Here is an 11,573-nt window from a genome sequence, read left to right as displayed (position 1 = left end):
TTCAGATGACCACATTAGAGGAATGAAGATTTCAGCTTTGACACTCCCTTATATATCTTCTTAGTGGGAGGGGTCAGGGACTCAGGTTTTTTATTATCTCTCCCCTCCCATTGTGACCACAGAGCAGGCATTAAAACTCCTATTCATTTCTTTTAGCACCGTGTCGCTCATTCCAGCTGTGTCAGTTCTTTCTTATACCTAACACTCAACCCCACGGTAAGACAAGGAATAAAGCAGCAACCAGTCAGGCCTGCCAGCCAAGAGCTAAACCAGAAAGAGTTGAGATTTAGTGGGCCAGAGGACCTGAAAGATTGGGCTGCACTACCTTTAAACACAATACAGGTACCACAGGGGATCATTTTAGATGGTTTCTATAAATGGTGTAGTAGTTAGGGTTCCAGATTTCAGTCACAAAGACCACCTCAGCTAAACTCACCGTAACTAAACTCATGGGACACTGATTGGTCCGGTTACATTCTGGATTGTGGAAATCGCTTGATTACCTCTCTAAGGCGGCAGGTAACTTGGCGGTTAAGCACGATGGCAAGTAACCAAAAGAGCGCTGGTTTGAATCCCTGAGCTGATTAGGTGAACTATCTATTGATGTGCCATTGAGCAAGGCACATAACCCTAATTGTGCTGGATAAACCCGTCTGCTAAATGACTAGAACGTATGTAGGACTTTTTCCTGACTGAAATACAGCAAAATAAAATAAATAAATAAATCAAAAGTCTCAGTGAAGTACCCAGGCTAAGGGAGGACTGCTTGTAACTTTAAAATATTCAGTTGAGCTTTCTTCTGTGGATTGTAAACTAATGTATGCATTTTTTATGACATAATTTTTTTTATCTGTTATTTTCAGCCCATGTTCTGTTAACTCTAAACACCACTAGGAATAGAATCCAAGATATGACTATGAAAGCTCTGGGTTTTGCATCTGGACACAGAACAGAAACAAACAATACACTTGTATATGTTTTATAAAAGTATACATTTACAAGAGCTTTTGTTAGCATAAGGGTCCTTTTAAACATATAAACGAGATAATATAACTCTTAGGCTTGAGGCTTTATCAAAATAGTTAAAGAGTGATTTCAAAACAGAGACCTCTGACAATTACACTAGTAGTAAGGCTACGGAGAGAAACAAATAACTTTTAGAAAGTAGACCTACAGGGGTTTCAATGCTATTCAGCAGGAATTCAACTTCTATGGAATTCTGTGCTCTGATGGTAGTGCTTGCTGCAAGGAGAGATTCCTCTGTTATATGATGTATTGTTGCCAAACCAGATCACAATTCAAATACATTTGATGTCTTTTAACAGTTTTGATGAGATCAAACATGCAGGACTGGTGTAGACTAGCTGTAAAACATAATGATTGTAACCAGTGATAAACACTTGTTTACAGTTGTATTATAATTGATTAAGTATTGTATTATACAATGCACCTTAGAGTGTGAATCCCCATAATAATTGTTACTTTGTAATGTGTTATGCACCACCTCATATTCATTCCGCTGTACATGAAGTGTGTTACTACAAAGAACAACACATGGAGAGGAGAATGCAAACCTTCCAGTGATGAGGTGCTTAATGAGTTAATCAATGACAAACGAGAGAGAAGCAGAATCAGTCACTATCAGCCCCTGATTGATTTAAACGTTGCTTTATTCATTCCAGATGTAGCTTATTTTTCAATCATATAAAACAAACAAACAAACAAAACAACATATTTTCAATCATGAATCCTTGCCTGGACATTCAACACATGCTGTAGTTGAGTTTCTTGGTTTGAGAGAGGCAGATATTCTGAACAATATTTAATACATTTCTGAATACATGATCTTTGACAAAGGTGACATTACATCTACAGATTTCAGAGCCTTGAGGTGTAAACATACATGCATTTTTGAAAATACATCAAAACTCCATTGATTTGTGTAGTAATATTGTATTTAGTGGCAGTTGGTTTGGATATGAAGGGATGGGCTGTGTAGCTGGAGTGCCTGTTCAGTAAAGTAGATTTCTGAGAAGATCAATGTGGTCAGTGTTTAGAATTGGTCCTCTCCCACCTGTTCATCAGCATTATCAGTACCATGCTTCTAGGCTCCAGTAGAAACCCACCTCTCCATTGAAACACCTCCAAATATTGTTGGAGACACTGAGCGTGAAGCTGCACAGAGGCAACAGTGCTGTTAACACTGAGTTGTCTTCACACAGTAGGCTATGGAAAATACGTATCTTGATTTTCCTTTAGCAGTTCGTCAGCATCTGTCAACAGTATTCAATGTGCTCATATGCATGGTGTACAGTAGATAGTGGATTTGATTATAATACTTAACAAATATTGTTCATACCTGAAATATATATATTTAAAAAAAATTGTGATAGCTTTATGTGAAAAAGATAAATTCATTGAAACATCACCATGTTAATGAGAGACATCCACAAAGTCCTCAAGGCAACAAACTGTGGTCCTTCAGGTGTGACTACAACATTCACAAACACTCACAGGCATATTACACTGTGATATAACTTTCCATTGACTGTTGAGGAATATTCTAGTTTCCTGCACATATTTTCATATGTTAACATGCTAAATACTGTATATGAAGTACGCTCAAAGCTCAAAATGTATATGAAACAAAAGTATACTTCCTTAAAGAATATGATAAAGTACATAGTTTGAGAACCTGTTCAAATTGATTGACCCCATGCCCCGTCCCCTGGCCCCCAGGAGATATAGCTATACCTAGCAAACTTTCCTTCACTGTAATCATACGTTCAGTCCTGTATCAACAACAATGCAAACATATTAAATTGTGATCAGATATTAATTAAATATTAAATATGAAATATTACACTCAACAACAACATTCAGTGCATGTTTACTAATACTCACTGTAAAATATCATTGCTTGGCAAATTTGTAGTTTTTGCTGGCCTTGAGTCACAATATTGGGATGAGATTTTTATGCAGGTGACACCAGACCGAGCAGCTTTCCCCTGAGCTTGGTTGTGATGGTGTAGTGCAGGGGCTTCAGTGCGAGCCCATAGGAACAATCAAGGGTCAGGGCCTCTGAGGGGTTGCTCTCAAAGGTACACTGGTGAAGCAAGATGGCTGTAAATAAAAAGATTTCCACTTTGGCAATCTGGTCGCCAATACATCGCCTCTTACCAGTGGAGAAGATCATGACGCTGTTAGTTAGGTCTTTGTCAAGGGCACCGCTTTCATCTAGGAACCGTGAAGGGTCAAAGAGATGTGGGTCCTTCCACTGTAAAGGGTCGTGGTTGACAGACCACTGGTTGATGAAGACCACTGTGTCTTTGGGGATGTGGAAGCCTTCGATGGTGACATCTGAGGTGGTGGAGTGGGGGATGGTGAGGGGTACAAAGCTGGTGTAGCGCATGGTCTCATAGATAACGGCATCTAGGTAAGCCAGGCTGGCTTTGTCCTCAATACAGGGCAGCCTGTCACGGCCTACCACTTTGTCAATCTGCTCCTGCAGCTTGGTTTGGATGATGGGGTATTTGATCAAAAGCAGGAGAATCCATTGTAAAATGGTTGACATTGTGTCTTGGCCGGCTCCAATAAGGTCTGTGACTGTTCCTTCTGTGAAGTCTTTGGTCAGTCCACTGTCCTTTCCGTGCTCAATCACATTAATGATAGCATCACTCATGTCCCGGGTCACATCAGGGTTGAAGGTTTCTCGGTGCTGCATCACTTTGTCTTTCACAAAGGCAAAAAACTCCTCATTTATGTGTTTGAAATTCTGGTAGACGCTGCGGACAGGATTTGGGAAATTCTGAAGCCAGGGCATGACATCCACCAAGCTGCCAGCCCCCACCGTCTCTCCAAACTTGTCCATTCTGCCTAGGAGAGTTCTAAACTCAATGTCATCATGGCCATAACGTTTTCCAAAGCACAGGGCACAGATTACATTAGCAGCAGCTACTGTAAATTCATGAGCAGGATTAAAATATCGTCCATCTGCACTCATTCTCAGAAATACCTGCACAAGATCCATAGATTCTCCTAAAACGTGCTGCTCAAATGCTTTCTTGGTCTGGCTGTTTGCTGAGGAGAAAGCTCTAATGGTAGATTGTGCAATTCTCCGGTGCATTTTCCACTGTTTGCTGTAGTTAGTGAATGTCATGCTCCTGCCTCCTGAAATCATCCGAAAAGACACAAAGTCAGGTCTGCCTGCAAACTCTGTGCTGTGCTGAACCAAAGCTTCTCGTATTGCTGTGTCTCCATTAAGCACCACTATGTTGTTGCAGCCCAGTCTTATCTGATACACGTTGCCGTACTTCTTTGCCAGCTTGGAGAAGGTGATATGAGGCATCTGCCCCAGCTGCATGGCATTGCCCACCACCGGCCAGGCAAAAGGTCCTGGCAGCCTTTTCTTGAGTCTGAGATTCCTGACCCACAGACAGGCTTCCAGACAGAAGAGAAAAACCAAGGAGGCGACCAGCGCTGGCTGGACCTGTCCACTCCACTCCCTGATGATGCTGCTGCTACCCTCAAACTCTGTGTCCAGCAGTGCCATGGTTCTGGATGATTTATGACCTATTCCTGGAGACAGATATTGTGAATAGAAAAAAAACAGTACAAAAAAGTTCCACTTTTTTCAGCACTCTCAGTCAGTTTTAGTCCAGCTTACTTTTCAAACGTGATTTTGTGATGTTCAATTTCAATGAATCCATCTAATATAAAACTAGTTCAGTTAGTTTAAAGTCCAAAGTGTCCTGCTGAGACCACGGTGACAGTCTCAGTACTTCTTGGGAAATTATCTCAGATTAAGCTTGGTGAGTTATGGTGAAGTTGTTCTCTAGTCACACTTTTCAGCAAGATGTAAAACCTTAGTGACTAGTTTTGCTTCAGCACGGTGTCTTATATGTTTGCAGTCTGTGGGCAGGGCTCAGCATCATTTTCATACTCCTCCCATTGTGGTAGCCCTGCAGACCCCACTATATATTATCTTTCTGCTGTTGGACCTCGACGCGCGCCGCGCACTGGGAAACAGAGCGCGCAAGAGCAACCGCTGTCCCCGGAGGTGAGCTCCAGTAACTAGTGACAAGTTTAGGAGGAAAGTAACGATTATTTTACAAACTCGAATAGTGACAGACGATCCCATTTTAAATTGTTATACTTTCTTATACTTAGAAAACTCAAGGGCGCAGTTTGGTACAGAAAAGCGTATAGCATACGGTTTGTTTCTCGTATAGTCGATAACGTATGTTTGGCTTTTGTGCGCGTCTGCATGGACATTCTATTCTCTCCATAATTAGCCTAACTTAAACTCTGTTTAGTCTCTCTCATAAAAATATGAATGTTCTCATGGTGCCATGTAGCCTAATACATGTTTTTAAAAAGCATGGGTTTTCAGTAAGTTTTACTACTTTTCAGGTACTGTGCAACGCGTTGTTGCATATTGCGTTCTTTTAGAGCTGCATACAGCCAGTTGTATATCTTCGTGATAGTATTTTCAATCACTCAACTATGTCGCGGTTCAAATCGAACTCTGAAGGTCAGTGAAAGTTGCGTACGAGCCTACCCGAGTCCGAAGGCTTTCCATAATATTGCGCAGAAGATGAAACAAATAATATTTGTAATAATACAATTATGTTAGATCTTCCATCATTGTCTGAATTTCCTTTCTTGAATAGCCTAAATTACATTTAGCTTATTGAACTAGGGATGGGTACCTATCAGAAGTGTTTAAATTAAATTAACCCTCATCGTGATAAGGTCTTGGGTGGCTCTTACACACTTGTCTAGTGATATAAAATGAAAATGACCCATAGTTTACATGGATGCAACTAAAATAGTTATCCACGTGTGGATTGAAATATTGTCTATAGACTATATATAGACTGTTTATTTTGCCATTATGAAGAACTACCTGCCTGTGTAAAAATATCAGGTTATTTAAAAATGATAAATACAATGTTGCATTTGAAATACAGGTAAATAGACTAACTTGCCTTACATAAGTATGCTTATACAAACACCTCTAAACATAAAGGACGACATTTTAGCAGAGAAAATCCATGAAAAATTCATATTCATATTTTCAGCAGGTCTCATGCTACAGCATTTCTTCAAGCATTTACAAAGCATAAAAGTGCCTGTAGTTTTCCGTGAGAGCCATGTTTCAGATATGAGCCAGCAACCTGGTCTCAGAGCCTTTCATATTATTCTGTACATAATCCGAGACACTCCATTTAGTATGGTATGTTATGTTTCGTATATTTGCATAGAACAGATGGTTACTTAAGGCAAAAACCAAAAGGTTGAGAGTTCGAATCGCATTATGGACAACATTAGCATTTTAGATAATTAGCAACTTTTCAACTACTTACTGTTTTTTAGCTACTTTGCAACAAAATCCCCTGCCCCTAACCTTAACCCTTTTAGCTAACCCTTCCCATAACCCTAACCTTAATAAGCCTTTTAGCTAACCCTTACCCGAAACCTAAAGTCTAGCAACCCCAAAGTTTGCGAGTTTGAATTTAATCACAGACAACTTTAGCATTTTAGCTAATTAGCAACTTTTCGACTACTTACTACTTTTTAGCTACTTTGCAACTCCTTCCCCTTCTCCTAACCTCAACCTTAACACTTTTAGCTAACCCTTCCCCTAACCCTTCATTAACTCCTACTCTTAACCCTAACCTTAACCCTAACCCTGGGCTACCGAGTGGCACAGCGGTCTAAGGCACGGCATCTCAGTGCAAGTGGCATCACCACAGTCCCTGATTCAAATCCAGGCTGTATCAGATCCAGCTGTGATTGGGAGTCCCATAGGGTGGCACACAATTGGTCCGGGGTAGGCCGTCATTGTAAATAAGAATTTGTTCTTAACTGGCTTGCCTAGTTAAATATTTTCTTGTATAAACTTAACCCCTAGCCGAGCTAATGTTAACCAGCTAGCTAATGTTAGCCACCTAGCTAGAATTCGTAACATATCATGTTTTGCAAATTTGTAACATAATGGATCAAGAAAAAGTATGTGAACCCTTTGGAATTACCTGGATTACTGCATCAATTGGTCATAAAATGATCTGATCTTCTTTTAAGTCACAACAATAGACAAACACAGTCTGCTTAAATTAATAACACACAAACAATTATATGTTTTCATGTCTTTATTGAACACACCATGTAAACATTCACAGTGTAGGGTGGGAAAAGTATGTGAACTTTTGGATTTAATAACTGGTTGACTCTCCTTTGGTAGCAATAAACTCAACCAAACATTTTCTGTAGTTGCAAATCAGACCTGCACAACGGTCAGGAGGAATTTTGGACCATTCATCTTTACAAAACTGTTTCAGTTCAGCAATATTCTTAGGATGTCTGGTGTGAACCGCTCTCGAGGTCATGCCACAGCATTTTAAATCGGGTTGAGGTCAAGACTCTGAATGGGCGTATTTTCTTCTGATGAAGCCATTCTGTTGATTTACTTCTGTGTTTTGAGTCGTTGACCTGTTGCATCATCCAACTTCGATGATAGCAAGCTGTCCAGGCCCTGAGGCAGCAAAGCAGCCCCAAACCATGATGCTCCCTCCATCAGTTGGGATGAGGTTTTGATGTAGGTGTGCTGTGCCTTTTTTTCTCAACACATAGTGTTGTGTGTTTCTTCCAAACAACTCAACTTTATTTTCATCTGTCCACAGAACATTTTGCCAGAAGCGCTGTGGAACATCCAAGGGACTATTTTGCGAACTTCAGACGTGCAGCAATGGTTTTTTTTGGACAGCAGTGGCTTCTTCCGTGGTGTCCTCCCATGAACACCATTCTTGTTTAGTGTTTTACGTATCGTAGACTCGTCAACAGAGATGTTAGCATGTTCCAGAGATTTCTGTAAGTCTTTAGCTGACACTCCAGGATTCTTCTTAACCTCATTGAGCATTCTGCACTGTGCTCTTGCAGTCATCTTTGCAGGACAGCCACTCCTACGGAGCGTAGCAACAGTGCTGAACTTTCTCCATTTATAGACAATGTGTCTTACCGTGGACTGATGAACATTAAGGCTTTTAGAGATACTTTTGTAACCCTTTCCAGCTTTATGCAAGTCAACAATTTTTAATCTCAGGTCTTCTGAAATCTCTTTTGTTCGAGGCATGGTTCACATCAGGCAATGCTTCTTGTGAATAGCAAACTCAAATTTTGTGAGTGTTTTTATAGGGCAGGACAGCTCTAACCAACATCTTCAATCTCGTCTCATTGATTGGACTCCAGGTTAGCTGACTCCTGACTCCAATTAGCTTTTGGAGAAGTCATTAGCCTAGGGGATCACATACTTTTCCCAACCTACACTGTGAATATTGAAATTATCTATTCAATACAGACAAGAAAAAATACAATAATTTGTATTTTATTAGTTTAAGCACACTGTGTTTGTCTATTGTTGTGACTTAGATGAAGATCAGATCAAATTTTATGACTAATTCATGCAGAAATCCAGGTCATTCCAAAGGGTTCACATGCTTTTTTCTTGCCATTGTATAATATGAATTGTAATTAGTACCATATCATAGGAAATGGGTGATGAACAACCACAAATGAATACATACCATACGAAACTTAACATATCATGCTAAATGGAGTGTCTTGGATTTACGTACAGAATAATACGAAATGCTCTGAGACCAGGTTAGAGCCATCCAATGGCAGCTTTCTTTATATAATATCACAATACACCTCAGGCGCCCTCTGGGTGCTCTCTGAAGTGGCTCTTGAGTGCCAAAGAGTTAGGAGGAAACTTTTCAGGAGATCAAAAGGGTTGAATGGCATTCTGATCCCTCAAAAGGTGCAGGTGGAATGGTGACACTAAAGATGTCGGTTTTGGTACCTGAAATACAGTATATCATGCTTTCATGCCTGGTAGCACGCATCATGGTCAACCTGAGCCTTGTCCTTGGCATGCATTACAAAGTACAGTTTATTCTTCATTGAAATCAAAGTTGAATTTTAGTTCCCGATGCAAAACTTTTTCCCCCCTCAGTGTCAAAGAAGACATTTGTGTTTCTAGTTTTCTCACCAACTGTGAAGTTTATTTTTGCAGGGAGGTAATGACCCTAATTGAAGGCACTAACATTTTCGAAATGTGAGGCAGTAAGTTAGGGGGACAGAGACTTCAGTAATACTCCAGCACAGTCACTCATTATTGGTGCATGAGGAAATGGGAAAGGGGGGAGGGGGAATTCTCGCTATGGGTGTTACAGATTTTTTTTTAAATGTTTTGGTCGAGATTATTTAAATCATTGCATAGCCTATTTTCATAGCTGAGGTTAAATAATAGTAATTAAAGATATGCTCCGGTACTTTGGCAACTACTAAGTATTTTTAAACCTCCCACTTTGGGCTGGATGTTTCAATGTGTAGTTCATACATGCATAATCTATTACCTCAAGTAGCCAGTTTGAAAGCTACTGTTTTCTGGAAGCTGTGTGATGGCATTTCCCATACATTTACCATCACGTGAGCCAGCCCCTAGCAATCAAGTTTCAGCCAATGAGCTTCAGCCCCTCGCCATTTGAGTGACAGCCAGCAAGACGCAAACACGGTAGAGCGAGAGAGACAGCAATGACGTGGTGCACATATCTGCACATTTGTGATGTAGTACGCAATATCCTGGGAGCCCTTTTGGCTCCTGAGCACTACTGGCTAAAAAGTATACAAAAGTACCGGAGAATATCTTTAAGAGATCAATCTGCCAAGCCTTTCTTAAGTTGATTCAAATATGATTTGAGCTGAGTTTTTATTAAACACTGTAGAGACCTCATTACATTTAGGGTTGGGTAGGTTACTTTCTAAATGGTACTAGTTGCCTGTCCAGAATTGTAATCAGTAACGTAACTTTTGGATTACCCAAGATCAGTAACATAATCGGATTACTTTCCCCTTAAGAGGCATTAGAAGAAGACGAAAAGGATCCATCAAACACATTTGGTGTGTCATCATAGTGGTCTCTGACTTGTAGACAGACTCACTAAGGTGGAACAAACTGAAATCTGCCCCTTTTTTCAATGGTGAATTGAATGTCATTGAGAAAACATGGTGAAATATAATACATTTTTTTGCAAACATCCTTTCTGAAGTGAGCAATATTTACATTAAACATTGACATAAGCCAAAATATGTATTATTATTCTAAGGTATGACTGAAGTACAGTAATGTTGAAGGTGGGAAGAAAGGATGCTTTCAACATTAAACATTTTAAACTACAAAAATAATAACAGAAAAGTTTGTAAGGGTGAAAAAACCTTTGTGTTTATTTTTTAAATGTCTTGTTCTTCTGAGACTTGAAATGGAATACAGGTAAAATCATGCAATGTAGCGCATAGCTCAAACATCAGAAGGTACATTAAACATGCTCTGTATGTGTATGTTTTACTACTAGGTTTAATTGGTTGTTTCTTCTAATTGGTTGAGAGAAATGTGAAAAGACATCTTTATTCCATAGTTTGGCTACAATTGAAGCCACACTCTGTAATTCTGCATATTATACCTTCAATGAGGTAAAGTTTTGTTTGACCCTCTGTACTTCAAAATGAAATTGGTCTCTCTTTTCTGTTTTTGATAGTTATCCAACTTCATAACTATGTCTAGAAGCTGTTCACTTCCCTCTCCCTGTTTTGTCAGCAGAAATGTGGTGTTCGTGAAAACACGAAAGCATCCATTTTACATTTACATTTAAGTCATTTAGCTGACGCTCTTATCCAGAGCGACTTACAAATTGGAAAGTTCATACATATTCATCCTGGTCCCCCTGTGGGGAATGAACCCACAACCCTGGCGTTGCAAGCGCCATGCTCTACCAACTGAGCCACACGGGACTACCATCATCCAGCATGATTCCTCGGTTAACCAGACACAGCAATGTCAAATCAAATCAAATTGTATTGGTCACATACACATATTTAGCAGATGTTATTACGGGTGTAGGAAAATGCTTGTGTTCCTAGCTCCAACAGTGTAGTAGTATCTAACAGTTCACAGCAATACACACTAATCTAAAAGTAAAATAATGGAATTAAGAAACATATAAATATTAGATGGAGCAATGTCGGAGTGGCATTGACTAAACTACAGTAGAACAGATACAGTATATACATATGAGATTAGTAAAGCAGTATGTAAACATTATTTAAACATTATTAAAGTGACTAGTGTTCCATTATTAAAGTGGATAGTGATTACAAGTCTATGTATATAGGGCAGCAGCCTCTAAGGTGCAGGGTTACGTAATCGGGTGGAAGCCGGCCAGTGATGGCTATTTAATTAACAGTCTGACGGCCTTGAGATAGAAGCTGTTTTTCAGTCTCTCAGTCCCAGCTTTGATGCACCTGCACTGACCTCACCTTGTGGATGATAGCTGGGTGAACAGGCTGTGGCATGGGTGGTTGATGTCCTTGCTGATCTTTTTGGCCTTCCTGTGACATCGGGTGCTGTAGGTGTCTCAGAACAGAAGACACTGCTTCACTTGGATGACTATTTCTCGCATGTCTCATTGTTCTCTCGCTACAGGGTAATTCTTCTGTGTGTGTAACACTACACC

General features: G+C 39.9%; 1 long non-coding RNA gene and 1 pseudogene across 1 annotated transcript; one reads left to right on the top strand and one right to left on the bottom strand.

Moving 5' to 3' along the window:
• Positions 1 to 1,652: 1,652 nt before the first annotated feature.
• LOC139553637 (cytochrome P450 1B1 pseudogene) lies at positions 1,653 to 4,849 on the bottom strand (annotated as a pseudogene).
• Positions 4,850 to 4,982: 133 nt separating this feature from the next.
• Positions 4,983 to 10,401, top strand: LOC139553636 (uncharacterized). Its single transcript, XR_011670692.1, has 2 exons — positions 4,983 to 5,059; positions 7,686 to 10,401. It is a non-coding gene; the product is annotated as an uncharacterized lncRNA (long non-coding RNA).
• The last annotated feature ends 1,172 nt before the right edge of the window (positions 10,402 to 11,573 follow it).

This window comes from Salvelinus alpinus, chromosome 25 (genome assembly GCF_045679555.1).
Source record: "Salvelinus alpinus chromosome 25, SLU_Salpinus.1, whole genome shotgun sequence".
NCBI lineage: Eukaryota > Metazoa > Chordata > Actinopteri > Salmoniformes > Salmonidae > Salvelinus > Salvelinus alpinus.
Note: the sequence above shows the minus strand (reverse complement) of the source record. Positions and strands in the feature narration are given on the sequence as shown.